We start from the raw sequence: 17,305 nt of genomic DNA on the forward strand, positions 1-17,305 counted from the left end.
GATGACCAGTCTTGAGGGTAAGTAATTTGATGTGGACAGAACATTAAGAACAAAAGAAATGGTGGAAGATATGAGGATGGTAATGCAACCCAAGGTTAGACCCTGAGGTTGAGTTACCCACCACTCTAGTTTGTACAGCAATGAAAGGTAACCCGAAAGGAGGGGTCTTTCAACTCTAAACCCAGGTCACCCCTCAGTGAAGGATGAGCTATGCTGTGTTCTAAAAGGACCCGTAGCTCTCTGCAGGCAGGAGGGGAACAGAAGAATGTCACCAAGTACAATCCTGGATATTTACTTCTATCATAAATTGTATACTATACCATCCTTTTAAAACAGGGATTCCAGTTCATTGCTGAGTTTTGAAATCATGTTATTGATCATAGGCAGACATTTTGGTTATGAACAGATTAGAATTATTATAGCACATGCAAATGGAAAAGACTTTCATGGTGTTGGTGTTGGATAGGCAAGCACATACATGTGATTTATCATTGTTTGTAGAAGTTAAATTTAAAGTTAAAGTTAAATAAAGATATCCTTATTGTTTCTACAAATGATAAATTTTCAATTCTAAATTTACCTCCACCCGTGTTTTTTCTCAAGCAACGATTTTCATGCTGTGATACTCCTGAGTCATGGCATTTGCACAAGACATCAGGGGGAGCAGAAAAGACTGATGACCATTGATGAAGGAGACTGAGCTGGCTCTAACTATTCTAGTAGCCACTATATATGATGTTCACTATCTGGGTATACACGTAACATGTTACTCACTCACAGGGCATTGGTGAGAAAATCTCCCAAAGAATACCCAGATCAAGTGTTTCTTCTTGTTTAAATCTACAGTCAAACAGAAAGAAAATATAGACTCCCTGGAAACGGTAAGGCACATACCCATGGAGGAAGATGTCACTCCAAGATTAACCCACTTTTGTAGCTATTCTAACATAGCTACAAAAGTAGAGAAAACCCCTACTGCCCTGCCAGAAATGCAGGCACAGAGCAAACTCTTGCAGAGGATGTCAGCACAAATGCGGAGTGACACCCCAGGCTTTGGGCATTGGCTATTTGTCCAATCAGCATAATCTTTATACTTTTTTAGAAAGCAAATGGCCATCTGAATAGCTTCTACAAATACCCAGCCTGCCTGGCCTGGCACAGCCTGCATAGTTTGAATGGATAACTCCATGGTATGAGACAGCATTCAGAGCAGATTTACTCCTCTCTCAAAAAAGCTTAAACCTGCCTGATACTACATGCATTTTTTTTTTTTTAATTCAGAAACTTCAATTTAGCTACAGCCATTTTCAACCATCTGTCTCTCTGAGTGAATATAGGCTTGTATATATTAGATTTTAAAGAGAACAAGTTTTGGCAGAAAGAATTGTAAAGTGGTAGGGGAATCTTATCTTATTAAGGAGTAAGAAAATATGCAAAGTAGCAATTGACATGAGCTCTTCTCTCCCTTTTCTCTACTAAGCTGCCCTCTCCAGGCTTACTCCTTGACTTAGTATCAACACAATTAGATGCTTCTCAACCTATCACAGTGTTGCAAAATATCAGAGTAGATGCACAAATGTGACTTCTCCAGCTTGAGTGACAGATGATGATGCTGTGGCAATTTAGAAATAGTGCATGGTCACTTTCTGTAAGTTAAACTCCATCATTTCTTGCAACCAAACAAACAGGAGGCTGGGTTTCTCACAAGTTGAGAGTTGCCATTTTATGTTTGTGACTTAATATGTAATGTAGACTTACATTGGTTATGTGTTTATTCATTTCTGTGGTGCTGGAGGACTTGGACTATGTAAGAATAATCTAGTATTTCAAGGCTGAAATCCATGCCTTAGAAATGCCCATGTGTATAGTAACTGCTAGCTCAGATCATATCTGTATTCATGGCTTTAATAAGACACATCACCACATAAAAGAATATGGATGTTCAAGAAGCATTTCCTGGTCATATACGAGCATGTGTTCACATAGGTGTACACATAGTTCCTAACTCCAGATTCCTCTGGAAGATCAGAAAACACTTCCCCCTCAACTCCAGTTTCTGCTTTGCAAATGACTCTTTGCCAAAAGGGAGCAGGGATCAAGAGAAAGATGGGATGGCTTGCCTGACGTAAAGGAAGAGAGAACTCCTTGGATATCTGATGAAAGTCCTTCATGCAAGACAAGAAGAGTCACATTACTTTATAATGCAATTATTATAAGTTAAAATTTTGAAGTATTTAAATTTTAATTTAATAAATTTTATTATTAAAAAACTTTGAAAAGAAGCAAAAACATCACACACAAAAATCAACCGACCCAGAGTCTTTTGTTTTGTTTTGTTTTGTTTTGTTTTTTCGAGACAGGGTTTCTCTGTGTAGCTTTGCGCCTTTCCTGGGACTCACTTGGTAGCCCAGGCTGGCCTTGAACTCACAGAGATCCGCCTGGCTCTGCCTCCCGAGTGCTGGGATTAAAGGCGTGCACCACCACCGCCTGGCCCGACCCAAAGTCTTAATGAACTTCTCTACAGTTAGCATAGGCATTCCAAATAGAAGCTGAAGAATTTCGCCTTAAATTGTACCAAATTTATTTTATGTACTTATCCATTGCCCAAACCAAAAGTTCCATGACAGAATACAACCAGGGAAACAATTAGCTTTATTTCTTTTTTCATGACCCATGTCTGTTGCCTGTATTCAGTCCTGCTTCATCCTGTTATATTTAGCCTTTCTTGTTATCTTTTCTCCGTGGTATACCATACCCAAATGTACATTTGTTTACATATATATATATAAAATTGGCTAGATACTGCATATGATAAAGAAATATGGGGTTTAAAATTAAAAATTTTAAATTTAAAAATTAAAAATAAAATATTTTTAAATTAACTCTTTTTTGTAAAGACTTAGAAGCTCCTGTAGTTGGATCCATGATGCTGAATTTATCTTTGTGTTAATTTTACTAAATGACATGATGCTGAATTTATCTTTGTGTTAATTTCACTAAATGACAACTTACTAAGGCTCTATCAAATAAAAGCACTATTCTGGGTATACAGTGGAACCTTACAGAAGTTATCAAAATAGAGTCTGTCTCAAAAAGTTATAATATGGTTGGGTTGGAAAACTCCAGCAACGCAGCATGGGAAAATCAGATAAACACAGGAGGTAACACAGCATACTACAGACAGCATGCTGGAGCTGGAACATGGAGTGGGTTTTATGAAGGAGGAGCTGCAGCAGCCAGAAGCTGACATGTGCTTAGGATGGGTACTGGGCAACTCTCTGTGAAAGGAGAGCAATGGGAGCCAGTGACAGAAGCAAGGGCCTGTGTCTTCAGGACAGTGCAGTTCAATGAGACTGTAGCATATGGTTGGATAGCTTTTGGGGCCAGAGAGGCCATAAGCAACAAGCTATCCTCTCAGGCTGTAAGAGACCCAAAGCAATTATTTTTCCTTTTTTGGTGCCATTGCAATGCAGAGGGAAAATGTGTATTTTTAAACATTTAATTACCTTGAAAAATTCAAGCATTTACACATTAAATCAATGCTATCTAATTCAGTGTGTTAACCAATGCCAGCAACCCAAATTAACACTTCCTTACATATCACACCTTTGCTTTACAGCATGAAAAACGTGAGAAATTAAGCTTCAAAATAGATACCCTGGCATGCCAAATATACATTCTTTGCATAATATAAGCATTCAAGATGTGAACTCCATCTCCCAAGTTATCTTATAGTTTTCTGTTTCTCATACTAGAAACAGAGTATTGCTGGGGTGGAGATATGGGTATATGCCTTCGGAAATGATACATTGTTTTGGCATCTGCTTTGGGGAAGGTAGATCAGGTAAATATTACCAAAGTATAGTAGGAGAGCGTGATTACTGGATAAACAAATAAATCAATGAAAGAATGATCTGCAAATGCATGATAGTGTGGCCTGCTTAGAATAGTCAAGAATGAAACAGGCTGCAACATGTCTTGTTGCTTTTTTATTATTATTACCATTATTGCAGCCAGGGTCTTGTTATAAAGCCCAGACTGACTTTTAATTTTTCAACTGTAGCCTAGGTAGAACTGAAGCTCTTAATGATCTCCCTGCATTTGCCTCCCGAGCCCTGGAGTATAGGCATGTGTTGCCACATCTAGGTTTCTTGTTTGGTATTAACGGCTGCTATTAACCTTTTGTCAGCTGCACCTGATGCTTCTACGCCATTCTAGTGGTTGCTAGGAATTTAACGAGTGCTTGTTGAATAAACCAATGAATGAATGTTGTAACCTGAACAGTAAGAGGGGGAAAGACGTAGATGTAGATCATTGCATTTAATGCTTCAGTTTGGCACCAGGCCCCATGCTTAGGTTTGCTCCCCTCTCAACAGCAGGACCTGACCAGAGCAAGGGCAGCTAGTACATAGAGTTATAGATTCTTAAATAACGTAGCAGTTACCAAATAGTAGTCTGACCTGTCATCAGCAAGTCCTCACTGGAGGGGACACCTGAAACGCTCTAGAACTAGGAACTCCTTCCTCACAGGTAGCCTAGTCCACTTCATAAACAGTTGAAGGCAAAGCATCTCCGTGATGTTGACTCTGAGTCACAATTGATAAGCATCCTCACACCTGCTTGCCAAGATGAACTCCCTGGGTGTAGCCTTTTGCTAGGGTACAGCCCACAAACTTAGTGCTGCTCCCCTCAAACTCCTCCTATCTTGCACTGAAGAATTGGTGTGGAGCTCGTGGTGATGGCATAGAGCTGTAATACTCGCACTAGGGAGATAGCTGGAGAATCAGAAGTCCAAAGGCAGCTGAGGCAACATGAAACCCTGTCTCAAAAACAAGCAAGAAAAACAAAAAAGGAAAGCAATAGTGAAAGAGGCATGAGAAAAAGGGAGAAGTTCCAGGAGGAGACTGGGGACACAGTGTGTGACCATCTACCAGATGAACCAGCCAGCCCTCCCTCCATCCTACCCAGACTCTCAGTTGTCAGCCATTGCCTGTGGTGGTGATGGCAAGCATGTGGACTTGCCCACCTTCTGAAACCCACAAGCGAAATGTCTCCATGATTCAATCATGAGTTTGTACCCTGTTTTATTTTAACATGACCTCAACAGACTTGAATTACCAGGCTAGTATAGATGCCAGACTGATAGTCTCAAGATCTCTGACCTAAGGTCACCTCACAAGCCCAACAAGTGGTGAGTGAATGTCACACTCTTCTGGTATATCTGCCTTGACTAAGCACTACTCAGGCACAGACAGAACATAGACTCCATGATCCTCAGTCAGAAGGACTAGGATTCAGACTAGGGATGTAGCTCAGTTGGTAGAGTGATTGTCCAGTACATCTAGTATAATAGCAAAACTGAGTGTAATGATGCACTTAAGAGGTGGATGCAGGAGGTTAAGAAGTGCAAGGTCATCCTTAGCTACATTTTTAATTAGAGTCCAGCTTGGGATACATAAGCCCCATTCCCCTAAAAACACCCAATGTCAAGAATTATTAAGCCCCTGTTCAGTTGACGCCCAAATGCCCAATGAGTTACTTCCTTTATCCCTAGAATATTCAACACACCAAAATAACAAAATGAAAAATTAACTCTTTAAGAAATGAAAACATAACTGAGATTTATTCTTTCAAGTTTTGTCATGGCACTAGGAAGTGGATATTCTTATTATTAATTGTGTTTATAGATGAAGAAAATGGGGTACAGGCAGACAGAGAAACTCGAATGTATAGTAAATAGCCAGATTACAACTTGAATATGAGTTCCTAGTCATGTTAATCCATTCCCTCTTAGTCATGAATACTTGGTGTTTTTCTTCTTACATCACATGAAATTTAAGAACAAAAGAGGAGAATGAGGATTAAAACATCAATAGAAATGGTTTTTGTACAATAAAACTGAAATTTGTTCAGCTGTCAAATTCAAAGGAGGGAATGTTCAGAGAAGCGAGTGATGCTCATAGAGGGCACACTCTAAGTCCTAAATTTATATTCTTGACCAAAATTGAAAAATTACTAAAAAAAGCTAATTTTTAATATTACATACATTTTTATTAATTATCAATAAAAATCCAGATATGGAAGCTCAGTCCTCTGAAAACCTACTTTCATAATGATGCTAATAATAATTCCTATGCATTTAATATTCTCAAACAAGAACAGGCCTTCTTTCAGGTGCTACCAGAGTGGGATGACGCCTTTAGAGTTACTGTCTAGGAAGTGGTTATCATCAGCATAGGCAGCTCTCATGCAAACCCTTCTCCCTTCTGGTGTCTTTTGTTTTTGTTATTGTTGTTGTTAGTTGCAAAAATTCCAGTTCCTTTCCCATACAACAACATTCAAGGAACCACTGAAAGAAGGTGAGACTATGTGACTGATTTTTGCCAATGAAATGCAAGCCAGAAAAGCTTGTCATGGGTCACTTGACAAACGAAGTGTCCATCCTGTGTGCAATGTTGGTGCAGTGACAGGAGGATGGTTCAAGCTGAAGCCTCCAAGTTTGGGGTTTGCAGTACATACGATGAGCAGGGTCCTTGCTGACCCACAGTGCACATGGAGCACTATTGCTCTGTTGAAGAATGGGAAATGTTTCTTTCTGTATTATCATACAGCCTGACCTGATCATTGCAGCCAATGGCCCAACTCCATCCCAGTGAGCCAAGATTCTGGTTACTCTCATATTCCTTGAGTTAGTGTTGGAAACTGCCAAGGATACTTCTTCTGCCTCTGGCTGTGGAGTGTCCCATGAAGAAGGTGTAAATATAAGAAAGCACCAAGTCCTTATTCCTGGGTCCAAAGAAAATTCCAATTCCCAAAACCCCTAAAAGTAGTCCAAATATCCAGAAACGAGCTCAACCTGGGCTATGGGAGAATTTCTAGTCGTTAGGGAAAAGCCAGAATTCCTCAGGAACTTGTGAAACTGATTCCCACCTACCAAAAGGAGTCATTTCCCTTACCTCTGGCAGAAGGGACATATGGATACCTGTGGTACCTATCAGTGTATCAAAGCTCATGCTGGCCTCCAGACTTCCTCAGTGTCACAAATACCTGTTACACATTTCAAAGCCCATGCTAGCATCCTAGTCCTTCTCATCTCCTCCTCACCCTAAACTCTCTCCAACTCATAGCCTTCTCTACCCCCAGCTATTCATTTGTGTATAACCCTGCTATTCTCAATGTGTTTGCTTACTCTTTCTCTGTGCTCTGCTCCTGATTTTCTCACTATGTTTTTGTTTTTCTCTATCCCCTGTTATTCTCCCCTCTCTCACGACAGCCCTGGCCATATCCAGTCTGATGGTCATGTTCAGTCTTCTACTTTCTCTCTCATCTCTGATCTCTTCCAGATGCTTCTGTATGTTCTCTCTCTCTCTCTCTCTCTCTCTCTCTCTCTCTCTCTCTCTCTCTCTCTCATATCTATAATAAAAACCTTCCCTTTAACTGTATCATGGGGTGGTCATATTCTCAGTTTTTACTGGTTTATGAAACCAGTTTAAAGCAGCTTTGGTTTTGTGTTTTTCTTAAAAGAGCTGAGAAAACAATCTTCACATGCTGCTCACATTTACCTGTCTAGTGTTCCAGAAAGGAATTATGAGGTTGACCAGATGTACCCAGTGTCCTCACCCATCCTACAAAGTAAACCCTGCTAATGTTCCTGAAGTACATGACCCAGCCTGAACAGAACCCAGCAAAGAAAGAAGACGCTGGGAAAGAGTATTTTCTTCTCATCCACAAATGCTTTCTTCCTCACTTTAAACAAAAACCTCTAATTTGTTGGATCTCATGGGTAGTTATTCATATTTATTTTATAAAACTTCAAGGAAACTGAGTACAGTTCCCTTTTATATTGAGTGACGTGAGATATAGGATTTCACCCTTGTCTGAGGTGATGATTGCTTTTCAGCAGGATTGAAAATATTAAAAAGTTTGAAAGAGGGAGCAAGGAAACATGTAAGGCCAAACCCTCCCCTTACACTGTCCCTAGGTGGTGTATATTTACATGTGCAGATCTAGCTTGACATTTTAACTGAGGTGAACAGATTCCTACTTTCCTCTGGGCCTGAGGCATTCAAATAGGGAGGATCCTCTTTCCCAGTGGGAGTAACCTATACCTTTCCAAAAGTGAACAAAGCCACACTTATAAAGGAAGTGAGCAGAGAAAGGTTTTGTTATTCTTCTTCCACAACATACATACCATTTCCCACAACCCCTTGCTATTTTGATACTAGTCAGGTGGACAGTGTAACAGGAGAGGCAGGTCATTTGAAAAGAGGACAGTGTCTAAGTGCGTAGTCCCCCTGGGCCGGTTTCCCTTTTAGTGACCCAAACCCTCCAACTACAGACATTCCACAATTCTGTTCTGAGACTAGGCTCTCAGGCCATCTGCACTCTCACACATTTTTAACATTCAAAAGCTTGATAAATATGTAAACACTTCCATACAGTGCACTATGAAACCTTAACAGCATTCTAAAGGGAAGACCATAACCTAATACAATTGGTGAAATCTACATCTTGTCCAACAAAGAAATAGGTACAATTTCAGGCCAAATGGAAAAGACACTCCAGCTTACATTCTGCAAAGAAAACTGTTTGTAGACAAGTGAAATAAGTGGTTTGTCACCATTTATTCAATAACACCATTTCAAATAGACTCATCATTGTGGCTTCACATTGGGCATCGTAATAAAATATAAGTCGAATAATAAGTCAAAGTTTTTTCCCCATCACATTAGCCTTGAATCATAGCACTGAACTGCCCAGTAAAGAGTGTCAAATGGAAAACCGGATCCAAAAATGTAGTCTAAGAGGGGCTAGTTGGTAAAGTCCTGGCTGTGCACACATGAAGAACCCTGGCAACTACCTAAAAAGTTCAGCATGGTTGTGCAAACCCAGGGAGACAGAGACAGGAGGGTTACTGAGTGAGCTCCAAGTTCAGTGAGATACCCTGACTCCAAAAACAGAGGCATGAGGAGACTGAGGAGGATGCCCAGTAACACTGGCCTTTAGCCTCCACACATGTGCCCACATATAAGCACACCTGCATACCATACAGGACATACATGTACATCATGCCAATACATATTCTCTATATGTCTGTCTATTTTTGTCTGTTTTTATCTCTCTATCTCAAAAGAATTAATTTAAGGGCTTCACAGAGGAAAACATGAGCCCCAATCCATTCAGTCTGCTGTTTATGGAAGAGAAAGCCCCCAAGACTCCCCTTGTCACAGCAGAGATGTGTCATATGATCACAATTTAGGGAAGAAAGGCTTCCAAAATCCTAGGCATTGCCAGGCCCAAATGCACACCAGGACTAGACTCACAATGGGTGCTACATTTTAGGAAGTGATCTGGGGTCTGCCTTGTCCACCAGCTGCCCATACTTCTCCCCACAGCTGTCAGTTGCAGACTCCTTGCCTAGGGTGATAAAATTGTGCAGACATGGCCCAGTGTTCCAAGGATCACTGAACTTCCCTTAGCTAAGGATCCTAGGATCTCTTAGCTAAGGCCCACCAGTCTGAAAACACACCAAATGGCTTTTTTTTCCTTACTGAAAGTCTTTAAGCAGAAGGAGGAGCTATCCACACAGTCACCTTTCTCTGAAAACTAGAGATGGCCCTGTCCACTGTGCAGTCCTTCCTGCCCACCTCTTCTCTAGTATAACCATAAAGGAAAAGGGGCCTAATTCCAGAAACTGCACCACAGCATAGAGTACCTAGCCACACAGTCTGTCCAGAAGAAGCATGAAGGGAGGAGCTAATGACACTCATTTCTAGACCTGCAACTTCTGTCTGTCTGCTGTCCTAAAGCTGGTCTGCCAGAGAATGTGCCCCAGTGGGGACTCCAGTCTCGTCTCCATTTATAAAGGCATTTCTCTCACACTACTGGAGAAAATAAAAAGTACAAGAAGGAAGGGAGGGAGGGAAAGAGAAAGGAAGGAAGGAAGGAAGGAAGGAAGGAAGGAAGGAAGGAAGGAAAATACGCATACACACATAGAAGGAAGGGAGGGAAAGATGGAGGGACGAAGAAGGGAGGTCCAATTTTTAGTGAGTTTTGACCACATGCTATAAAAACATCCCTTTGCTAAAGGAACCCTCTACATAGTTATTATAGCATTTATATATTAATTGAATTCATGCGAGTGTCATTATTTTATCTTTAAATGTCAAAGTTTATGATGTTCTGAGAATTACATTCACTATAATTGAATTCTTTTCTTTTGCTTGCATGAGTGTGTGTGTGATATATGTTCATGTGGTGTGGAGGCATATGGCTGGCATGTGTGTCCACAGGTGTACACACACATGCATACACAGAAGTCAGGACATTTGCTGCCCTTCACTGTTCATCTCTGCTTCATTCGCTTGAAACAAGGGCTCTCACTGAACCTATGGCTGGGTTAGTAGCAATTCTCATGAACACTCCTTTCTCCAGCCCCTCCAGCGTTGGGGTTACAGGCACCGGGTGCCACATCCACCTTTTTATATGGGTTCTAGGGATTTGAACTCAGGTATTCATGGTTACACAGCAAACATTCCTACCCACTGAGATATCCACAGACCCCCTCATGGTAATTATTAAAATCCATGATGAAAAACATTAGATGCCAACCAAAAAATGTGACAGAATTAATTTTTGTTGTTGTTGTTGTTTTAGGAATCGTTGTGTTAAATCATAATGAAGTTCACTGATACCTGTGGCCATGCTGGTCTGTTGGCTAAGGACATAGTCCCACACTAAAGTATCCCAGATCTGCCTCTTTCAGTGCAAAGAATGTCCTTAACCACAACAGTCATGCTTTATCCATGTGCCATACTGTTAGCACTAGCTATCCTATACCACAAAATAAAACAATGGGGTGTGTTGTAAGAGGACAAGAAAACAGCGCAGTGTGAAGGGTAAGCCTTAAGCAGAATCGTGAAGGCAAGAGGTTATTGCCCTCCATGTCTCCATGTCTCTAAAATCACTTCAGGGTTGATGTGTGCTGCAGACAGAGCACTAAGGATGTGTGGTGAGTTCAAGGCCTCCGAGGACTTGGTACAGAGCCAGTGTTCCAGGTCTCAGCACTATCCCTGTAGCAGGGAAGCCCCAGAAGATGGGAAACCTGGAAGGAAATGTATATTTACAACAAAGAGTCTTGAGCTGCTCCTAGCCTGGGCAGATTGTCTTTGAGCCCGGTTAGGTGAGAGCATTGTGCATTTGCTTTTCTACAAGAGACTTGGAGGCACATGAGAGGCACATGGGTGAGGCCTCATCTTCAATCAGTGAGAACAGGCCACACTGAGAAATGTATACATTTTGTACTCTTTCTGATAAGATGTTCAGCATGTGAGCATGTTCTTGAAGGACGCCCGAGTACTGACAGAATAAAAAGTTACATTGAATAATACTTTTGGCAACCCACATGGATAGCAAAACAAATAGATGCGATAGGAAGAGAATGAAAGGACTTTGGAGTTAGGCTAATCTGTATTTGAAATCTAGCACTTCCTTAGCTGGCCTCATGTGGCCTGGGACTAGTGGCCGGATTTTCCCAGCATCTCCTTGTTTGTGTAAGAAGATACGAGCATCTACCTTCCGGGATATTGGAGTGATTTGATGAACTACTGTGTCAGTAATAAAGCTCTAACTGTTGCTCCAGGTAACTCAGAAGAATGGACCACTGCTCTAGCCACGGCCACTGCAGGAGGCTTCACCTGGCTGCAGACTGAGCTCATGTAGCTGTTTCTGACACCTGGGCTCTAGGCGAAATGCCAGCAAGATGACACATAAGAACATTGTTTTTTCTTGGCTAGCCCTGGCACAGCGCTTTTGCCATGATACATTTCAGCAGTGACTTTTGTCCCCCTTCTTTAAAACCAGTGGTTCTTAGCCTCATTTTATTTGAAAATATGTTAATTTCCCTTAAAATATTTATGCAGATAGACATAAAATATTATGTCAACAAGATTCAGTGCCTACCCCGAAACTTCATGTGCATTCTTTCCAGTGTGAATAATAATAATAATAATAATAATAATAATAATAAAAATAATAATAGAATCAGGGAGACTGTGCACCCACCCAGGATCTCTTCCAGACTAGCACATAGGCAGGAGAGTTTACATTAAGGCAAGATTCACTCTATCATTTTTGTGCCAGCCTTCCTACAAAGTAAAGCAAAGAACACAAGCCCAGGATGTGCATGGGTGGGGGGACCTGAGGTATACTTAAAACATCCATCTATTTATTGTTCCAGCAAAGTACCCAAACAAATACATGATCTCACATTTTCTAGGCGATATAAAAGTCACACATTTTTAATACAAAGAATCTATGTTCAAGGGAGCAGAAATTTGTGTAACTTTGAAATCCTTTATTAAAGCGGGGGGGGGGGGATTCAATGTTTTATTCTAAAGGGTCAATAAATGGAGCTTGAGTTTATGATATCATCCTCAGTTACCAATCGAGTGACAAAAAATATGGCTACACTTGTGGCATCAAGGATAACCTAAGAGGAAACATTTGTCGGTGGAGTTTTTAGGGTAAAAGTAGACCTTGGCAGCCCCAACAAGCTTGGCTAGACCACTTATTCCTGACACACTGGTTGAAGAGATAAGTAACAGTGAAAAGTACAGAAAGGAGATTTGCTCATCATGGCCACCTTGCGGAAAGGAACAAATAAAGGGGTCTGGTGACCCCCAAGTTTGTCTTTGAGGTACTGCTATGAAGTTTTGGTTTAAATAGAGGCAAGAGGTATGAATAACTGAACAGCCGTCCTACTGCCCCTCACTAGGCTGTAGTCCAGGCTATAAGATGATTTGCCAAATGTCAAAAGTGTGTGAAATCACTTCCTAGGAGGCAAGTTCCTCCTCTGATTGACTCCAGGACTTCAGCCCTTCCCTTCCCTACATAAGGTTTTCTGAGAACTTGTAAATAGTTGGTGTGCATTAGTGTGATAACACAAGTGTCTCTTCTTAAAAGATGTCTTCTGCTGGGCGATGGTGGTACACACCTTTAATCCCAGCACTCAGGAGGCAGAGCCAGGTGGCTCTGTGAGTTCTCTGTGAGTTCAAGGCCAGTCTGGTCTACAAACTGAGATCCAGAACAGGCACCAAAACTGCACAGAGAAACTCTGTCTCGAAGCAAAATAAAAGAAAGAAAGAAAGAAAAAAAGAAAGAAAGATGTCGTCTGCCAGGACAGTTATATTCTACTTTCTATTATTGTTGCTATCGTTATCATAGGGTAATAACCAAGATGGATGAATTCCGGAGTAGAGCTGCTAGACCTGGTTTGAATCAGACTTCCACCAATTAGTAACCATGACCTCTATATCACTTAGTTGCATGTTTAAGTGGTCTCTACCTCATGGATCCAACTGAGGGACTGTATAAATTTGAGAGACATTATAAGATAGTTCTGTTAGTAATATAAATTAGGATAGAAAGTGAATCAGGTACATTTTGGACTTACCAAAATAGGATAGATAATGGAATTATTTTCTCTGAATTTGTCAAATGCAAATGGACTAGACATTGTTTAGGTATTTATTGTTTGTATATATGGTTATTGTACTTATTGTATATAGTTTTTCTTATATTAGTTATAACTTTTTTCCTTTTTTCTTTTTATTAAAATAGAAAAGGGGAAATATGGTGATATTTTACCTGTACTGAAATGTGATTTTATTTGTATGTTAATAAATAAAGTTGCCTGGGGGTCAGAGCTAATAGCAAGCTATAGCAAGAGCCAGGTGGTGGTCACCCACACCTTTAATTCCAATCACATGACAGACCGATTTCTGTGTGTTCAAGGATACAGCCAGCATGGAGACACATGTCTTTAATCTCAATACCAACCATAGAAGACCTGGAGGTCTGTATAGACAGGCAGTGACGAGGAGGTCATGTGGTTGGGTTTACAACCAATGAGAAGGCAGAACAGAAATTCAATAAAAGGACAGATACACAGGAAATAGGTCTTTTTCTGAGGAGAAGGACAGCAGTGGCTGGGAAGGGTAAGAAAGGGGTTTTAGTATCAGCTCTTAGCTACTGCTCTGACCTCTTGGGCTTTTAACTCTGCATTTGGCTCTGTGTTTCTATTTTAATAAGACTGTTACATCTACAAGGGACAAAAAAGAAGTAACAAGAAAAAAGCCTACTACCCAGTATCTGAAATTAAAGCAATCAGCATCGCTTCATAGTCTGGAAGTTGGCTACAGGTGGAGGTCTGGGCTTCTAGAGCAAAACCCTAGGCCGTTTAACTTGATTAACCTTTGGGAATTTACTTGATATCTGCATGACATAATTCTTAATCTTTAAAATGGGATTATAAGCTATGCCTGTGTCATTAAGTTTTCCTGTGAGGTTATTTTAAAAATACAAGTGAGGAAATATTAAAATGGAATCCCTGAAAAAGTACTCAGTACATCTTAGTCGCCGTTCTTATCAGCCTTGGCGTGTTTAGTGAACACAGTGTGAGGCGAATAAAGCAGAAAGAAATGATACTTAGTTTCCATGGATGTCTATGATCCCTTCATTTGGTGCTTCTTTAAGTGATAAAAAGAAACAGGGAGGAAGGGGATGTCCCTAAGAATGAAGGCTAAAGCCCTGCCCTGAGACCAGCCTGGGATTAAATCTTGATGTTCATTTTACACTATTGGCCTACATAGCTGTCTGAACACACAGAGTGTGTGGATTTCCTGCGAACCTTTTGATCAACACTGGACTCAAAGTTCAGCAGATGCAGACTGGGGGGGTTCATATTTTTAGGAAAGACAAATGCTAGAGGAAATTTTCCAGTGCCTCCTCTTAAACAGAAAGTATGATAGCAGAAAGGCCCTTCCACCGTCTCAGCAGCTCGTCAGAAACGAAGCCCAGCAGACCAGGAGTTTACTGACTCTGCCCTTTTCAACCTGTGCCTTGAGTTTCTTCTCTGCCCATAACCCCACCCACAACTCTCCATAAAGATACAAGTAAGCTTTTAACGGAGAACCAAACCATGGCATATATTCAACAGCAGAGGGGTCAGAGCAGGCAGTGGGCAGAAGGCACAAACCAGCCTTGCCTGCCTCAGGAGGACAGTGCACAAAAGGCTACAGCATTCCAGAGATCCATGCAGGTACAGAGATGCCAGAACCCTGACACCAGACAGAGATGCACAAATGTTCTCGGCCAGCAATAGTGCCAGAGGCTGGGCAGTTGGAAAGGTACACTGGCTGCTACTCCTGTACTGTGCTGGGTGATTTTAAAGGACTATCTCATAATCACTGGATCCTCAGATCTCACATCTTGAAGAGCTGGTTCTAGTGAAGAGAACATTGTGCCTTAGTGCTAGAACTGCTGGATTTTGTTCCACTAAGAATCATGGTCAGAACAAGATAGTTAATTCCATTTCCCTATAGCTAACCTTCAGGAACGAGCTTGGCATTGTAAAAAAAAAAATCGGAGAAAGTATTACTCAAGTTCTCAAGAGATCCCAAGGATACAATTTGCACTGGATGTTCCCATATCAAAGTTACCAGTACTCTAACACTGATCAACACATTTCCCCCAATAACTTCCACAGTTGCATAAAATTATTCTGGGGACAGTTCCTCATCGCCATGCTATTAGCCAAGGCTATCTTACGCAGTTACTGTCATGCTTCGCTGTTAGCTAAGCTTCCTGCTAGTCTGTAATGTCTGGAAGCAATTCTTCCACAACTCTGAACTGCATCAAGCAAGTCTGTAATGCTCATTCCAAAGACAACTCCAGCAAGAAAATGGCTGGCTACTTGTTCCTGCCTTAGGTGTGGTGGAGTCCAGGACTGCCAGTATGTTTAGTCCATTTTCTGCCTTTCCTAGATCCTCCGGTTTCCTAAGTGATTTCCTTTCCTCGTCCTCAGCCTCCCATTAACCTTAGCCGAGGTAGATGTCATGAGACTCCGGTACACTCAGTTCCCTACCAGGGCTGCCAGGATCCCTGCTCTGATGACGACTTACAGCTTTATATGGCCAGAGCAATTCCGGGTGGGAGTGGGGGAAGGAAAGCCAGGCAGCCGCGAAGGTGTTTACCAAAACACAACCCAGCCACACTTTTTTTTTTTAATCCAGCAGAGAGAGAAACTGGCATCTTGCATGAGTGTTTAATTAAAGCTCGGTTGGAAGTGCATTCGCCCCCTCCGACTTGGCGGGTAGCAACAGCATCCAAGAGCTGTGCAGACAGCTCGGAAATGTAATCAAACAGCATCCTTTCCCTCACTCTGCAGCCCTCTCTTCCCAGGGGCCTTTAGCTGGTGGTAGCCCACAGAGGTGCGGACAGCACAGCTGCAGGGCTTTTGCTCCCCCCAGAGAAGACCAAGGCGGAGCACCTTGGCTTGCCTCTCCCAGCGTACAAGGTGGGCCACAAGGTGAGGACACCCTTGACCCTTCCTTCTCTGCCTGCACCTCTCCACTCCTGGGGAGCTGCAGCCAGGGCTGCCGCTGGAGGGCTCCAGCCTGGGGCACCAGAGTACGCAAGAGCCTGGGGAAGGGGCCAGTGGTGGCTGCAGCGGTCACCGCACCCGTGCTGCTCCGGTGTCCCGCGGATGCCACCAGGGCGGAGGGCCACGGAGGGCTACCGAGGGGCTGCGCCGAGACGCGACCTCCCACCCACCGCTTACCTGGACGCTGTCCGCGGAGGCTCACCGGGGCGGTGGAGGAGGCACGGGAGGACGGAGAGCGGCGGGCCCGCGCCGGCAGGATGTGCTGTCTCACGCTGCGCGGTTAGGCTCGCGCTCCTCCCGGAGCGATCACTTCCTCTCTCCTGAGCCTGACACTGACAGCTCCCAGCACCCGGGCTGCGGGGCTCGCCCCGCCCACGGCCCACACCCTCCACGCCCGCGCCTCCCGCGGGAGGGCCTCCGCACAGCGCAGCACCGCCTCGGCCAGCCCTGCCGCGTGGAGGGAACCCGGGGACAGTCAGTCCTCCGCCGCGGGCGGCGCACACCTAAGTTACTGCAAAGGAGAGCCGAGGAGTGTGCCAAGCTCCCGATGATTTCCTCTGTGGGCAACTTTCATTCCCAGACAGAGAAACTTTAAGTCTTATAAACAGAAAGAGACAAGTTTAGATCTATCCGTGCTATACAGGTGGGTCTGGACCTAGATTTTCCCAGAGATACACAAACACACATAGGCACACACACACACACACACACACACACACACACACACAAACATATACATTATGCCTGTGTGAATTTATTAATATATGCATACGTGTAAATAATACATACATGTATAGACACATACGTACATGTATGCATACAGGAATATTAACCATTAAAAAGCTGAGGAATGGACTTTAG

The 17,305-nt window shown here is 42.5% G+C and overlaps 1 protein-coding gene across 7 annotated transcripts in view; it reads right to left on the reverse strand.

Annotated features, from left to right (window-relative positions):
* Positions 1-16,927, reverse strand: part of Dync1i1 (dynein cytoplasmic 1 intermediate chain 1) — a 312,403-nt gene extending 295,476 nt beyond the window's left edge. For 2 of the 7 annotated variants that reach the window (XM_028869834.2, XM_028869832.2), the window contains exon 1: positions 16,622-16,926. The gene's annotated coding sequence lies outside the window, so the exon portion shown is untranslated. Of the gene's footprint in view, positions 1-16,621 lie in introns of all 7 variants that reach the window. The other 5 variants (XM_028869833.2, XM_028869830.2, XM_028869831.2 and 2 more) reach the window with 4 other exon arrangements.
* Between the last annotated feature and the right edge of the window lie 378 nt (positions 16,928-17,305).

The sequence above is a fragment of the Peromyscus leucopus genome, chromosome 3, assembly GCF_004664715.2.
Source record: "Peromyscus leucopus breed LL Stock chromosome 3, UCI_PerLeu_2.1, whole genome shotgun sequence".
Lineage (NCBI taxonomy): Eukaryota > Metazoa > Chordata > Mammalia > Rodentia > Cricetidae > Peromyscus > Peromyscus leucopus.